The following is a 13,807-nucleotide window of genomic DNA, read 5'->3' on the forward strand; positions in this document are numbered from 1 at the left end:
AGCTGCTCTTAGTAAGCACCTGTTCACACCTAGTTTTTGTAGTGGAAGTGCCGTCATTTTCTTTGTTACAAACTGAGACAGAGACAGAAATAAACAACATTTTCTTTACTAAAACAGGGATTAGACTAAAATTCAGTATTGCATGAATCAGACTCAGGTTCTACCTGGGACACTGTCTCTACTAACTACACACAATCAGCAAAAGCTGAAGTCAATGTGCCAATCTCAAGGTTCCCAGTTTATGTGAATTATTCTAGCAGGGACACAGCTTCACCAGGGCCAGGGGTTATCAACCCCCACAGGAAAGCTTGTAAAGAGAGAGTCTTATTGCAGTTCAGTCCTTGCAGTTCTCCTCAGGGGCCCTGTCCAGCTTCTCACACAGCAGACACCCTCAGAACACACAGGGTCTCCTGCTCTGCCGTGCTCTGAGCTCAGCCAGGCAAAACTCACAGGATCCTAATGCTCTCCTGCTGCTATCACAGTTCACACTGTCGCGCGCGGCTCCGCTCCGTACACCTCGTACACGCGCGGCTCTGCTCCGTACGCCTCGTACACGCGCGGCTCCGCTCCGTACACCTCGTACACGCGCGGCTCCGCTCCGTACGCCTCGTACACGCGCGGCTCCGCTCCGTACGCCTCGTACACGCGCGGCTCCGCTCCGTACGCCTCGTACACGCGCGGCTCCGCTCCGTACGCCTCGTACACGCGCGGCTCCGCTCCGTACGCCTCGTACACGCGCGGCTCCGCTCCGTACGCCTCGTACACTCGCGGCTCCGCTCCGTACGCCTCGTACACTCGCGGCTCCGCTCCGTACGCCTCGTACACTCGCGGCTCCGCTCCGTACGCCTCGTACACTCGCGGCTCCGCTCCGTACGCCTCGTACACTCGCGGCTCCGCTCCGTACGCCTCGTACACTCGCGGCTCCGCTCCGTACGCCTCGTACACTCGCGGCTCCGCTCCGTACGCCTCGTACACTCGCGGCTCCGCTCCGTACGCCTCGTACACTCGCGGCTCCGCTCCGTACGCCTCGTACACGCGCGGCTCCGCTCCGTACGCCTCGTACACGCGCGGCTCCGCTCCGTACGCCTCGTACACGCGCGGCTCCGCTCCGTACGCCTCGTACACGCGCGGCTCCGCTCCGTACGCCTCGTACACGCGCGGCTCCGCTCCGTACGCCTCGTACACGCGCGGCTCCGCTCCGTACGCCTCGTACACGCGCGGCTCCGCTCCGTACACCTCGTACACACGCGGCTCCTCTCCGTACACCTCGTACACACGCGGCTCCGCTCCGTACACCTCGTACACACGCGGCTCCGCTCCGTACACCTCGTACACACACGGCTCCTCTCTGTACACCTCGTACACACGCGGCTCCGCTCCGTACACCTCATACACACGCGGCTCTGCTACATCCACACTGTAACTCCCTCCTGACCCCACACATAACCTTCACCTCATCCAGCACCATGACAACCAGCACAGCAGAGTCCTGCATCCACTGAGGCCCCTGATCATGTGACCCCTGACTCCTCCCCTCCTGTGACCTCATCACAGGTCCTGTGCGCACAGAACAGCCATATATGTGGTGGCGGCTCTGCAGGTGGAGGTATGTGGAGACCCCCATTACTGGGCGCAGGGGGCAGTAACCCCTCCATTCCCGGAGACAGTGCCCCCTTACACCCGTGCTCGCAGTGACATTGTGCCCCCAGTTCTCCATTACTTCCTCCTCTCTCAGGAAGCTTCTGTCTTCCTTCCTGTGGGGCAGAGATGGTGGAGGTGTCTGTCGGCCTCAGCTGTAGTGAGTGGAGCCTTTTTCCTGCACTCAGCTGTATTGTGTGTATTATACCCCTGTATCCTGTATGTGTAGATACTGACATGAGGCTGGTGGGGGATAGGGGTCTTCGGACAGTTATGGGTTCACCATGTGGAGATTCCCCATTACTGGGCAGAGGCGCCATTAACCCCTTCATTACCAGAGACGCCTCCTTTTGCTTTCAGGATGAGGTTGTTCCTGAAGTACAGGTTTCATAGAGGAAATAGAGATTAGTGATGAGCGCAAGTGCTCTTTCCTCCAGTTTGCCTAGGGTGCCTAGGGTTTGCCTTGAGTCCCCGTGGCCGCATGTTTTGCGACTGTTAGCCAGAAACCATGCAGGGATTGCCGGTGTTTGTCAGGCAATCCCTGCATGTTTTGTGGCTTTCTAACAGCCGTGAAACGTGCAGCTGTTTGGACTCAAACATGTCACTCGAGCACCCCCGATACTCAGTGCTTAACCAAGCACCCATTGCAAACTTGAGTAATGAGCACTTGCGCTCATCACTACTTTTGACTGTTCAAACACCCTTGATATTAACTTTATAGTGGCGACTAATACCTCCTCTTACTAACCTGAGATATGTCAATATCATCCCTTCCCCGACTGGTGAAAATGCAGCAGCTGACCCCCTGCTTCATCAGTCAAGATCAGTTTTGGCACCGATCATGGTTATTTAACCCCTAAGATACTGCTGTCAATAGTGACAACAACACTTAGATGGTTAACAGAATGTGAGTGCTCCCTCTTTAACCCCATCCGTACCCTGAGTACTGATTGTTTGGTCCTGATGGTTGCAATGGAAATCCACTGCCAAGTGACGGCCTTAGAGTCTGCTGGCTATAGTGACCTGTTAAGATGTTACATTTTAGTGGTAAAAATACATTTTATTCATTCCTGTCATGCCACTTTGCGTTTATTCCGAAAAGAACCTAAAGGGTCAGGCAATAGTGGAGTTTCAGCTGCAGAATGCACAGCTGAGTCGCTCTGCAGAACAACACCACTTCATCATCAATGAGTGGACCTCCATGCGGGTTGTGTGTGCCATCTTGCTTCTTCAAATATTCCACCAATATGGCCAGCGCTGATAATGTCATCATCAGCGTTACTATACCACTTATATGCCTGCAGGAAAATTCAATTCAGGCCATGATGGATGAGGTGGTGGCACCGGAGGAAGAGGAGCAGGCCCAGTTCACACTGTTATCAGGCCTGTCGTCCACACATGGCTCGGAGGGTGGGTTACTGTCACAACAGCGGACAGGTACCCAACTGTACAGCCAGGGAACAATTTGGGAAGATGATGAGGAGGAGGAACAACTGTGTTCAGAGCAGGGTTGAACTCAGATCAGCTAACGGGCATCACTGGAGCATGGCTGGGGGTATGCAGAGTACCCAGACGATACACTTCCCACTGAGGTCAGCTTTCGTGGCCTCTGGGCAGGCTGGCACACATGAGCCAATACATACTGCAGTGCCAGTGCAACGACCACCGAATTGCCTGTATTGTCATCAGTGCAGATTACTGAGTGGTCACCCTGCTGGATCCCCGCTACAAGGACAACGTACCATCATTACTTCTGTCATTGGTCAGGGAGCCCCAAATGGGTGAATACAAGCAGATGTTGGTAGAGAAACTACTGATGGCTTTCCCACCTGACAGCGGGGGATCAGTGGAAGAACAAAGCGAAGGAGGAAATCGCCAACAAGGCTGGGGTACCGCCAGCACCTTGGAAGGCAGGGTTTCCATGGGCAAGCGTGGCAAAACATTATGAGCACACCACGACACACAGCACCATCATGTAATAGGGCCCGTATTAGCAGGAGCCAGCATTACAACAACATTGTGGAAGAGTACGTGTCCACATGTCTCCACTTACTAACAGATGGGTCTGCCCCATTTATCTTCTGGGTCTCCAAATTGAACACCTGGCCTGAGCTTGCCCTTTATGCCTTGGAGATGCTGACCTGCCCTGCTACAAGTGTCATGTCGGAATATTTGTTTAGCACTGCAGGGGATGTGATCACAGACAGGCACATCCGCCTGTCCACATCCAACATGGGGAAGCTAACATTCCTTAAAATGAACCAGGCGTGAATCTCACAGGACTTGTCCATACATTTTTATGACTAGACAACTATAACCGCTGCACCCAGCCTGTCTTCAACTCTATTTACCATTTGTTTCATTTGGGTGCCTCCTCCCCCGAATAAAAAAAAAAACAACAGAAACTGTTTTGGCTAGTTCCTCTTCCACCTACAGTACAGACCAAAAGTTTGGACACACCTCATTTAAAAATTTTTCTGTATTTTCATGACTTTGAAAATTGTACATTCACACTCAAGGCATCAAAACTATGAATTAACACATGTGAAATTATATACTTAAAAAAAGGGTGAAACAACTGAAAATATGTCTTATATTCTTGGTTCTTCAAAGTAGCCACCTTTTGCTTTGATGACTGCTTTGCACACTCTTGGCATTCTCTTGATGAGCTTCAAGAGGTAGTCACAGGAAATGGTTTTCACTTCACATGTGTGCCCTGTCAGGTTTAATAACTGGGATTTCTTGCCTTATAAATTGGGTTGGGACCATCAGTTGTGTTGTGCAGAAGTCTGGTGGATGCGCAGCTGATAGTCCTACTGAATAGACTGTTAGAATTTGTATTACAGAAAGAAAAAAGAAAGAGAAAAATGAGTGGCCATCATTACTTTAAGAAACGAAGGTCAGTCAGTCCGAAAAATTGGGCAAACTTTGAATGTGTCCCCAAGTGCAGTTGCCAAAACCATCAAGCGCTACAAAGAAACTGGCTCACATGAGGACCGCCCCAGGAAAGGAAGACCAAGAGTCACCTCTGCTTCTGAGGATAAGTTTATCCGAGTCAGCAGCCTCAGAAATCGCAGGTTAGCAGCAGCTCAGATTAGAGACCAGGTCAATGCCACACAGAGTTCTAGGCGCAGACACATCTCTACAACAACTGTTAAGAGGAGACTTTGTGCAGCAGGCCTTCATGGTAAAATAGCTGCTAGGAAACCACTGCTAAGGACAGGCGACAAGCAGAAGAGACTTGTTTGGGCTAAAGAACACAAGGAATGGACATTAGACCAGTGGAAATCTGTGCTTTGGTCTGATGAGTCCAAATTTGAGATCTTTGGTTCCAACCACCTTGTCTTTGTGCGATGCAGAAAAGGTGAACGGATGGACTCTACATGCCTGGTTCCCACCGTGAAGCATGGAGGAGGAGGTGTGATGGTGTGGGGGTGCTTTGCTGGTGACACTGTTGGGGATTTATTCAAAGGCATACTGAACTAGCATGGCTACCACAGCATCTTGCAGCGGCATGCTATTCCATCCGGTTTGCGTTTAGTTGGACCATCATTTATTTTTCAACAGGACAATGACCCCAAACACACCTCCAGGCTGTGTAAGGGCTATTTGACCAAGAAGGAGAGTGATGGGGTGCTACGTCAGATGACCTGGCCTCCACAGTCACCAGACCTGAACCCAATCGAGATGGTTTGGGGTGAGCTGGACCGCAGAGTGAAGGCAAAAGGGCCAACAAGTGCTAAGCATCTCTGGGAACTCCTTCAAGATTGTTGGAAGACCATTTCCGGTGACTACCTCTTGAAGCTCATCAAGAGAATGCCAAAAGTGTGCAAAGCAGTCATCAAAGCAAAAGGTGGCTACTTTGAAGAACCTATAATATAAGACATATTTTCAGTTGTTTCACACTTTTTTGTTAAGTATATAATTCCACATGTGTTAATTCATAGTTTTGATGCCTTCAGTGTGAATGTACAATTTTCATGAAAATACAGAAAAATCTTTAAATGACAAGATGTGTCCGAACTTTTGGTCTGTACGGTACACTGCCACGTCCACCTCGTTCTCTAGTTGGACCTCCGCCCCCTGGTTGTAGCTTGTTAGTTTATTTTGGGTTCATTTTAAATATACCAAAATGTGGCAAAATGTTATGAGCACGCCACAACATACAGCACCACCATGTATTAGGGTCCTTATTAGCAGGAGCCAGCGTTACAAAAGCATGGCACCTTAGTACGTTTCTCCACTTACTAACAGATGGGTCTGCCCCAGATCTGACTTTCCTCCTGCTCCCTCTTCTGCCGTGGTCTCACCCTCTTCCTCTGGCTCACGATCCACAGGGCCACCTATCTCCCCGCAAAGAGAGGATGTGACAGCATCACCACCACCAATGTCACCGAGCATCTCCACACCATCCCATGGAAGTATTCAGCTTTCCATCCCCCCAAAACCTTAAGAGAAAGAAGAGATATCTCCCTAGCCACCCTTGAGCCATGATCCTGGATGACTGCATTTCCAAATTACTGGCCTTTGAAATGCTGCAAATCCGGCTGGTGAAGACGGACAGTTTTTAAAAAAACTGATTGCGGTGGCTGTCCAGCAGTACATATTTCCCAGCCGCCACTACTTTTCCAGGCCGGCCATTCCTGCCCTGCACAAACATGTTACGGACCAAATCAGGTGTGCACTGTGCAACGGAAGGCAGAAGGATCTGTAGCCCGTGTCCTACCACCACCAAGAATTGCTGGACATTTATCTGTTCAGGTTGCCTCTTACAACGTTTCCTCCACTGCCTCTTCATCCGGTCACAGTAAGACTTGCACCGCCAGCTACAGCACAGCCAGGAGGAAACAGCAGGCTGTTTTGAAACTCATCTGTTTGGAGGCAAATCCCACAACGTGCAGGAGCTGTGAACTGGGGTCAAATAGCAGACAGATGAGTGGTTTGTGCCAGTGAACCTCAAGCCTGGCCTGGTGGTGTGCGATAACGGGTAAAATCTCGTAGAATTTCTGGGCTTAGCGGGTTTGACTCTCATCCCTTGCCTGGCGCATGTGCTAAACTTGGGGGGAGCAGAGGTTCCTGAAAAACTACCCACACATTTTGTATCTGCTTGCTGAAAGTGTGGGCAGTGTGTGCGCATTTTCTGCGTTCTCACCCTGCTGTTGCTCGACTGTCTATGCTGCAGCGTCACTTCTGCATTCCCACTCACTGGCTGTTATGTGACGTACCAAAAAGGTGGAACTCTGCTTTGCATATGCTGGAGAGACTGTGCAAGCAGCATCAGACAATAGTGGAGTTTCAGCTGCAGCATGCACAGCTGAGTCGCTCTGGCCCATTTAACTTCTGGGTCTCTAAATTAGACCCATGGCCTGAGCTTGCCCTTTATGCCTTTTGAGATGCTGGCCTGCCCTGCGGCAAGTGACATGTTGAAACGTTTGTTTAGCGTGGTAGGGGATGTGATCACAGACAGGCGCATCCACCTGTTCACATCCAACATGGGGAAACTAACATTCCTTAAAATGAACCAGGCGTGGATCCCACAGGACTTGGCCATATGTTTGGATGACTAGACAACTATAACAGCAGCACCTAGCCAGTCTTCAACTCTATTTACCATTCATTTAATTTGGGTGCCTCCTCCCACAAATAAAAAAAAACATCAAAAAACTGTTTTGGCTACCTCCTCCGACCTTTTCCACCTACACCGCCACATCCAGCTCCTCCTTCAGTTGGAACTCCGCCCCCCTGGTTGTAGCTTGTTAGTTTATTTTGAGTTCTTTCTATGTTCTTTCAGTCAGTTCCCTAATAAAATAAAGTGTTTGTTTACTCTTGCCTTGCCTTTTCCACCTATACCGCTACATCCACCTCTTCCTCCACTTGAACCTACGCCTCCTTGTTATAGGTTGCTAGTTTTAGTTTTGTTAATTCTATGTTGTTTCAAATCCATTCCATTAAAAAAAAAAAAAAACACATTGAAGGAAAAAAAGGCCAAAAACAGTGTTGGATTACTCTTCACTTGAATATTTTATTTATTTTACTTATGACTTTGGAGTGTGCGAGTAAACCGGATTACCCAGTGTGGGCACTTCTGGCCCCATCACAGCCATGCCAAGTATTGGCTGGCGCAGTATGTTAAAAAAGAAACAAAAAAAACGTGGAGTTCTCCCTATTTTTGATAACCAGCGCAGGTTAAGCAGATAGCTGGAGGCTGGAATTCACAAGCTGAAAAGGTCCATGGATATTTGACCCTGCCCAGCCTAAAATAGCGGCCGGGAGCCGCCCCAGAAACTGCGCATCCATTAGATGCGCCAATTCTGGCTCTTTGCCGGGCTCTTCACGCTTGCACTGGTGCGTTGGCAAGCGGACTAATATTTTGGGGTTGATGTCAGCTGTCTAATGTCCGCTGACATCATGCCCAGAGGTTAGTAATGGGGTGGTGTCTATCAGACACTCGCATTACCAACCCGTATATTGTACGAGTGGGTATCTATGAACTCATTTGTACACACTCCTATTGATTATCAATGTCTTGGTTTAAGCTTCAGGGTTCATTAGTTAGTCCCTGTGCTAGCTAGATACTTAAGAGGCATGATTTATATACTAAGTATCTAGCTAGCACAAGGACTAACTGTAATGAACCCTGAAGCTTAAACTAAGACATTGTCATTTCTATACACTCCTATTGATTATCAGTCTCATAGATTCATACTCGTACAATACCCTCTGTTCGGACACGCAAGTTATTAATAGGACTCTAAGCCTTTATGAGAGATCTAATTGTTTAGGATGTTCAATATCTGGTATGCTTCAGTAAAAATAAATGGCTTAGTGCAATATTCGTAATGTAATACCTCTATGGGAAAGAGTGTAATATTATCGGGTATAACCCGGAATGATATCTAATTGGGATTAATTCCCTGAGGTGGAGACATTATCTGTTATGTAAACAACCTTGTCAGGGGGAGAAGTATATAAATAGGAAGCCCAACTTGAGATTGGACTGAATAAAGTAAAATTCCTACATAGATACCTCAGAGGGCATAGGTGCAATATTTTAATATTGTATTGTAAATCATGATCTACCAATATAATATTATCTCGATGGTATAACATTAATCAGGTGAACATTATTAATAAGACAGTCTGATTAGAAGCAGGGCTGTGGAGTCGGTAAGCCAAACCTCTGACTCCAACTCAGTGTATGGAGCGAAGCGACACCCACTGGCTGGGTGTATGTATAACGCATAAATACCCTCCGGTCCCAGGTCTGAAACCAGCGAATCCCCACAGCGTCCAGTGTGTGTGCTGGGGGAGTTCATAAGTCTGCAGTCACACAGAGTGACTGCAGACTTATCACTTTTGACCTCACAACCAGGGCTGTGGATTCGGTAAGCCAAACCTCCGACTCCAACTCCTCCATTTCCATGACACCGACTCCACGACTCCTACTTCCTCATACACGGCTCATGTTTTAAGTGATAAATTTACTGTAGCACAGATTCATCTCCGCTAAAAGTCTAGACCCTTAGATCAAGAATAGGACAGACATTTATAGGACATTTCATAATTTTCCCAAATTCTTATGAAAAAAATATTCCTCACAAACTGACCTACTGTACCCAATTTATTATATATTTTAGGAGTCGGTCCATTTTATACCAACTCCGACTCCATAGCCCTGCGGACAACCCCTTTAATTAGGGTGACAAAACTGGTGTATTACTTTGAATATGAAGAAGTAATGACCTATGAACTAAAAGTCAAAAAATGATCCCTTTTTTGGGGGTGCACAAGTGGTTTGCTAACCACAAAATGATTAGGCAGTTACAAACGCTTTTTATCAAGTCTTCCAAAAATCTAGGTAGCATCATGTACCAATCTCAAGCATGTCCACGTGGCCGCTGTATTCAAGTGGCGTGTGTAGGCATCTAATATTAGACTATTGATACAATGATGTGGGCTCAAAAAATTATTTTAAGCAACGCTCCTAGTTTGGTAAACACGTGTGTTTAGGTTTCAGAATTAGGAAGATTTATCTTTAAAAAAAAGACAGCTCTCAAAACAGAGGGATTGCATCTTTCATTGACAAACAGAAACAAGCCTTGAATTCAGAATTTGGATTTAGTTGCAAAATCTGCAATAAGTGGTTTAATACTTCCCTTGGCACAATGTGAAAAATAATAATAAAAAAACTAATAAAGGTGCTGTTGCTGCTGTATATCACAGATGTCATATCTGGTGATGATGAGACGCAACAACAGCTCAATGTTGAATATAATATATTTAAAAGCCCAGCTCATCTAGTAGATAAGTAGTGAAACTTCTCCTCTACAGATAAGGGGGAAAAAAACAAACACGAACGAAGCAAAAAAAAATATGCTTTATCATCATACTGCCAAACAAAAAATGCAATAAAACGCAATCAAAAAGACGAATGCAAATAAAAGTGGCACCACTGAAAACGTCATCGTCCCGCAAAAAACAAGCTGCCATACAGCTCCATCAGCCGAAAAATTAAAAAGTTATAGCTCTCAGAATATAGAATAAAGCGATACAAGTGCCAAAACATAAAAAAACTACATAAATGTACAGTCATGGCCAAAAGTATTGAGAATGAGACAAATAGTAATTTTTCCAAAGTTTACTGCTTCATTTTTTGTAATGGCAATTGCATATACTCCTGAATGTCAAAGAGTGATCAGCTTAACAGCAATTACTGTACTTGCAAAGTCAATATTTGCCCAGAAAATGAACTTTAACCCCCAAAACACATTTCAACATTATTGCAGTCCTGCCTTAAAAGGAGCAGCTAACATCGTTTTAGTGATTGGTCCATTAACACAGGTGTGGGTGTTAATGAGGACAGGTCTGGCGATCAATCAGTCATGATTAAGTAATAATAACATCACTGGACACTTTAAAAGGAGGCTGGTTCTTGGTATCATTGTTTCTCTTCAGTTAACCATGGTTATCTCTAAAGAAACACGTGCAGCCACCATTGCACTGCACAAAAATGGCCTAACAGGGAAGAGTATCGCAGCTACAAAGATTGCACCTCAGTCAACAATCTATCGCATCATCAAGAACTTCAAGGAGAGAGCTTCCATTGTTGTCAAAAAGGCTCCAGGGCGTCCAAGAAAGACCAGCAAGCGCCAGGACCGTATCTTAAAACTGTTTCAGCTGTGGGATCGGACTACCAGCAGTGCCGAGCTTGCTCAGGAATGGCAGAAGGCTGGTGTGAGTGCTTCTGCACGCACTGTGAGGCGGAGACTCTTTGAGCAAGGGCTGGTTTCAAGGAGGGCAGCAAAGAAGCCACTTCTCTCCAGAAAAAACATCAGGGACCGACTGATATTCTGCAAAAGGTACAGGGAGTGGACTGCTGAGGACTGGGGCAAAGTCATTTTCTCTGATGAATCCTCTTTTTGATTGTTTGGGACATCTGGAAAGCAGCTTATTCGGAGAAGAAGAGGTAAGCGCTACCACCAGTCTTGTCTCATGCCAACTGTAAAGCATCCTGAAACTATTCATGTGTGGGGTTGCTTCTCAGCCAAGGGAATCGGCTCACTCACAGTCTTGCCTAAAAACACAGCCATGAATAAAGAATGGTACCAGAATGTCCTCCAAGAGCAACTTCTCCCAACCGTCCAAGAGCAGTTTGGCGCCCAACAATGCCTTTTCCAGCATGATGGAGCACCTTGCCATAAAGCAAAGGTGATAACTAAATGGCTCATGGAACAAAACATAGAGATTTTGGGTCCATGGCCTGGAAACTCCCCAGATCTTAATCCCATTGAGAACTTGTGGTCAATCATCAAGAGACGGGTGGACAAACAAAAACCAACAAATTCTGGCAAAATGCAAGCATTGATTATGCAAGAATGGACTGCTATCTGTCAGGATTTGGTCCAAAAGTTGATTGAGAGCATGCCAGGGAGAATTACAGAGGTCTTGAAGAAGAAGGAGCAACACTGCAAATATTGACTTGCTGCATTAACTCATTCTAACTGTCAATATAACCTATTGGTACTCATAATATGATTGCAATTATATTTCTGTATGTGATATAAACATCAGACAAACACTAATAAAAACCAGAGGCCAGCAGATCATGTGAAAATATAATTTTGGTGTCATTCTCAAAACTTTTGGCCATGACTGTAGTACCGCTGTAAATATACTGATCCGAAGAATAAAGCTGCCTTATCAATTTTACCACACGCGTAACGGCATAAAAAAAAAAACAATTCCGGAATTGTTTGTTTTTGTTTATTCTGCCCCCCAAAAATCGCAATAGAAAGTGAACAAAAAATGTACCAATAAAAGCGTCAATAGTCCCACAAAAAACAAGCCATCACTTGACTCTGTCGGCCGAAATATGGAAAAATTATAGCTCTCAAAATATGGCGATGCAAAAAGCGTCTCTTAGTGTATGACATCTATCAATTATAAAAAAAAACGATATGAATCTAGTATCGCAGTAATCGCACCGGCCCGAAGAATAAAGTCGTCTGTAAAAAGTAAACTCTAGGGCTATGGTTAAGGTTAGGGTTGGGCTAGGGTTAAGATTAGGGTTGGGCTAGGGTTATGGTTAGGCTTGGGGTAGGGTTATTGTTGGGTTAGGGTTGGGCTAGGGTTAGGGTTGGGCTACAGTTAGGCTTGTGCTAGGGTTGGGGTTGTATTAGGGTTGGGGTTAAGGTTTTGTTGGGGTTGGTATTTTTTCAAAAGTAAAGAAAAAAATTGATGACAATATGGCGATTAGTGTTGAGCGCAAGTGCTCGCTACTTAAATTTGCATCGGGTGCTCGGGTATGCCCCATATGTTTTGCAGCTGTTATACAGCCAAGAAAACCTTGCGTGTATTGCCTGCCAAGCACGAGCGATCCCTGTATGTTTTTTTTGGGTGTCTAATAACCGTGAAACGTGGGGTGGGGACTCGAGCATGTCACTCAAGCACCTGCGATACTTGGTGCATATTCGAGTACTCGATGCAAACTCAAGTAGCAAGCACTTGCGCTCAAGACTAATCACAACTTATTCAATATGATGACCTAATGTTATCAAATTCTGTGTCATACCTCTGGGTTCTAAATGTTCACTATACCCCTTGATAAAATTCTTGAGGGGTGTAGTTTTCAAAATGGTGTCACTTGTGGGGTGTTTCCACTGTTTACGTGCATCAGGGGCTCTTCAAACGCAACATGGCGTCCGCTAATTATTCAAGCATTATTACATTCAAAAAATCAAATGGCGCTCCTTCCCTTCCGAACCCTGCCGTGCACCCAAACAGTGGTTTTCCCCCACATATAGGGTATCTGCTTAATCAGGAGAAACTACGCAACAAATAGCTTGGTGCAATTTCTCCTGTTACCCTTATGAAAATACAAAATTGGAGGATGAAAAATATTTTTGTTGGAAAAATGTGAAAATTTAATTTTTACGGCTCAATGTTATAAACTTCTGTGAAGCACCTGGGGGTTCAAGGTGCTCAGCACACATCTAGATAAGTTCCCTGACGGGTCTAAGGGGTCTAGTTTCCAAAATGGTGTCACCTGTTGGGTGTTTCCACTGTTTAGGCACATCAGGGGCTCCCCAAACGCAACATGGTGTCCGCTAATTGTTCAAGCAAATTTTACATTCAAAAATTCAAATGGCGCTCCTTTCCTTCCGAACCCATCCGTGCGCCCAAACAGTGGTTTTTACCCATATATGGGGTACCGGCTTACTCAGGAGGAATTGCACAACAAATTTTGCGGTCAATTTTTTCCTGATACCCTTGCGAAAATAAAAAAATTGGGGTCTAAAGTAACATTTTTGTGAAAAAAGTTAAATGTTAATTTTTTTCTTCCATATTCCAAAAATTCCTGTGAAGCACCTGAAGGGTTAATAAAGTTCTTGAGCACGTTGAGGGGTGCAATTTTTAGAATGGTGTCACTCTTGGGTATTTTCTGTCATAAAGGCCCCTCAAAGTCACTTCAAATGTGATGTGGTCCCTAAAAAAAAATGGTTTTGTAAATTTTGTTGGAAAAATGAGAAATCGCTGGTCAACTTTTAACCCTTATAATTTCCTAACAAAAAAAATTTTGGTTCCAAAATTGTGCTGATGTAAAGTAGACATGTGGGAAATGTTATTTATTAACTATTTTGTGTGACATATCTCTCGGATTTAAGGGCAT

General features: G+C 45.8%; 1 pseudogene; it reads left to right on the forward strand.

The window, feature by feature from the left end:
- Positions 1-1,539: 1,539 nt before the first annotated feature.
- Positions 1,540-13,807, forward strand: part of LOC141271436 (uncharacterized) — a 116,687-nt pseudogene continuing 104,419 nt past the window's right edge.

Source organism: Phyllobates terribilis, unplaced genomic scaffold, assembly GCF_046119375.1.
Source record: "Phyllobates terribilis strain yellow unplaced genomic scaffold, ASM4611937v1 Scaffold_5__5_contigs__length_657084704, whole genome shotgun sequence".
NCBI lineage: Eukaryota > Metazoa > Chordata > Amphibia > Anura > Dendrobatidae > Phyllobates > Phyllobates terribilis.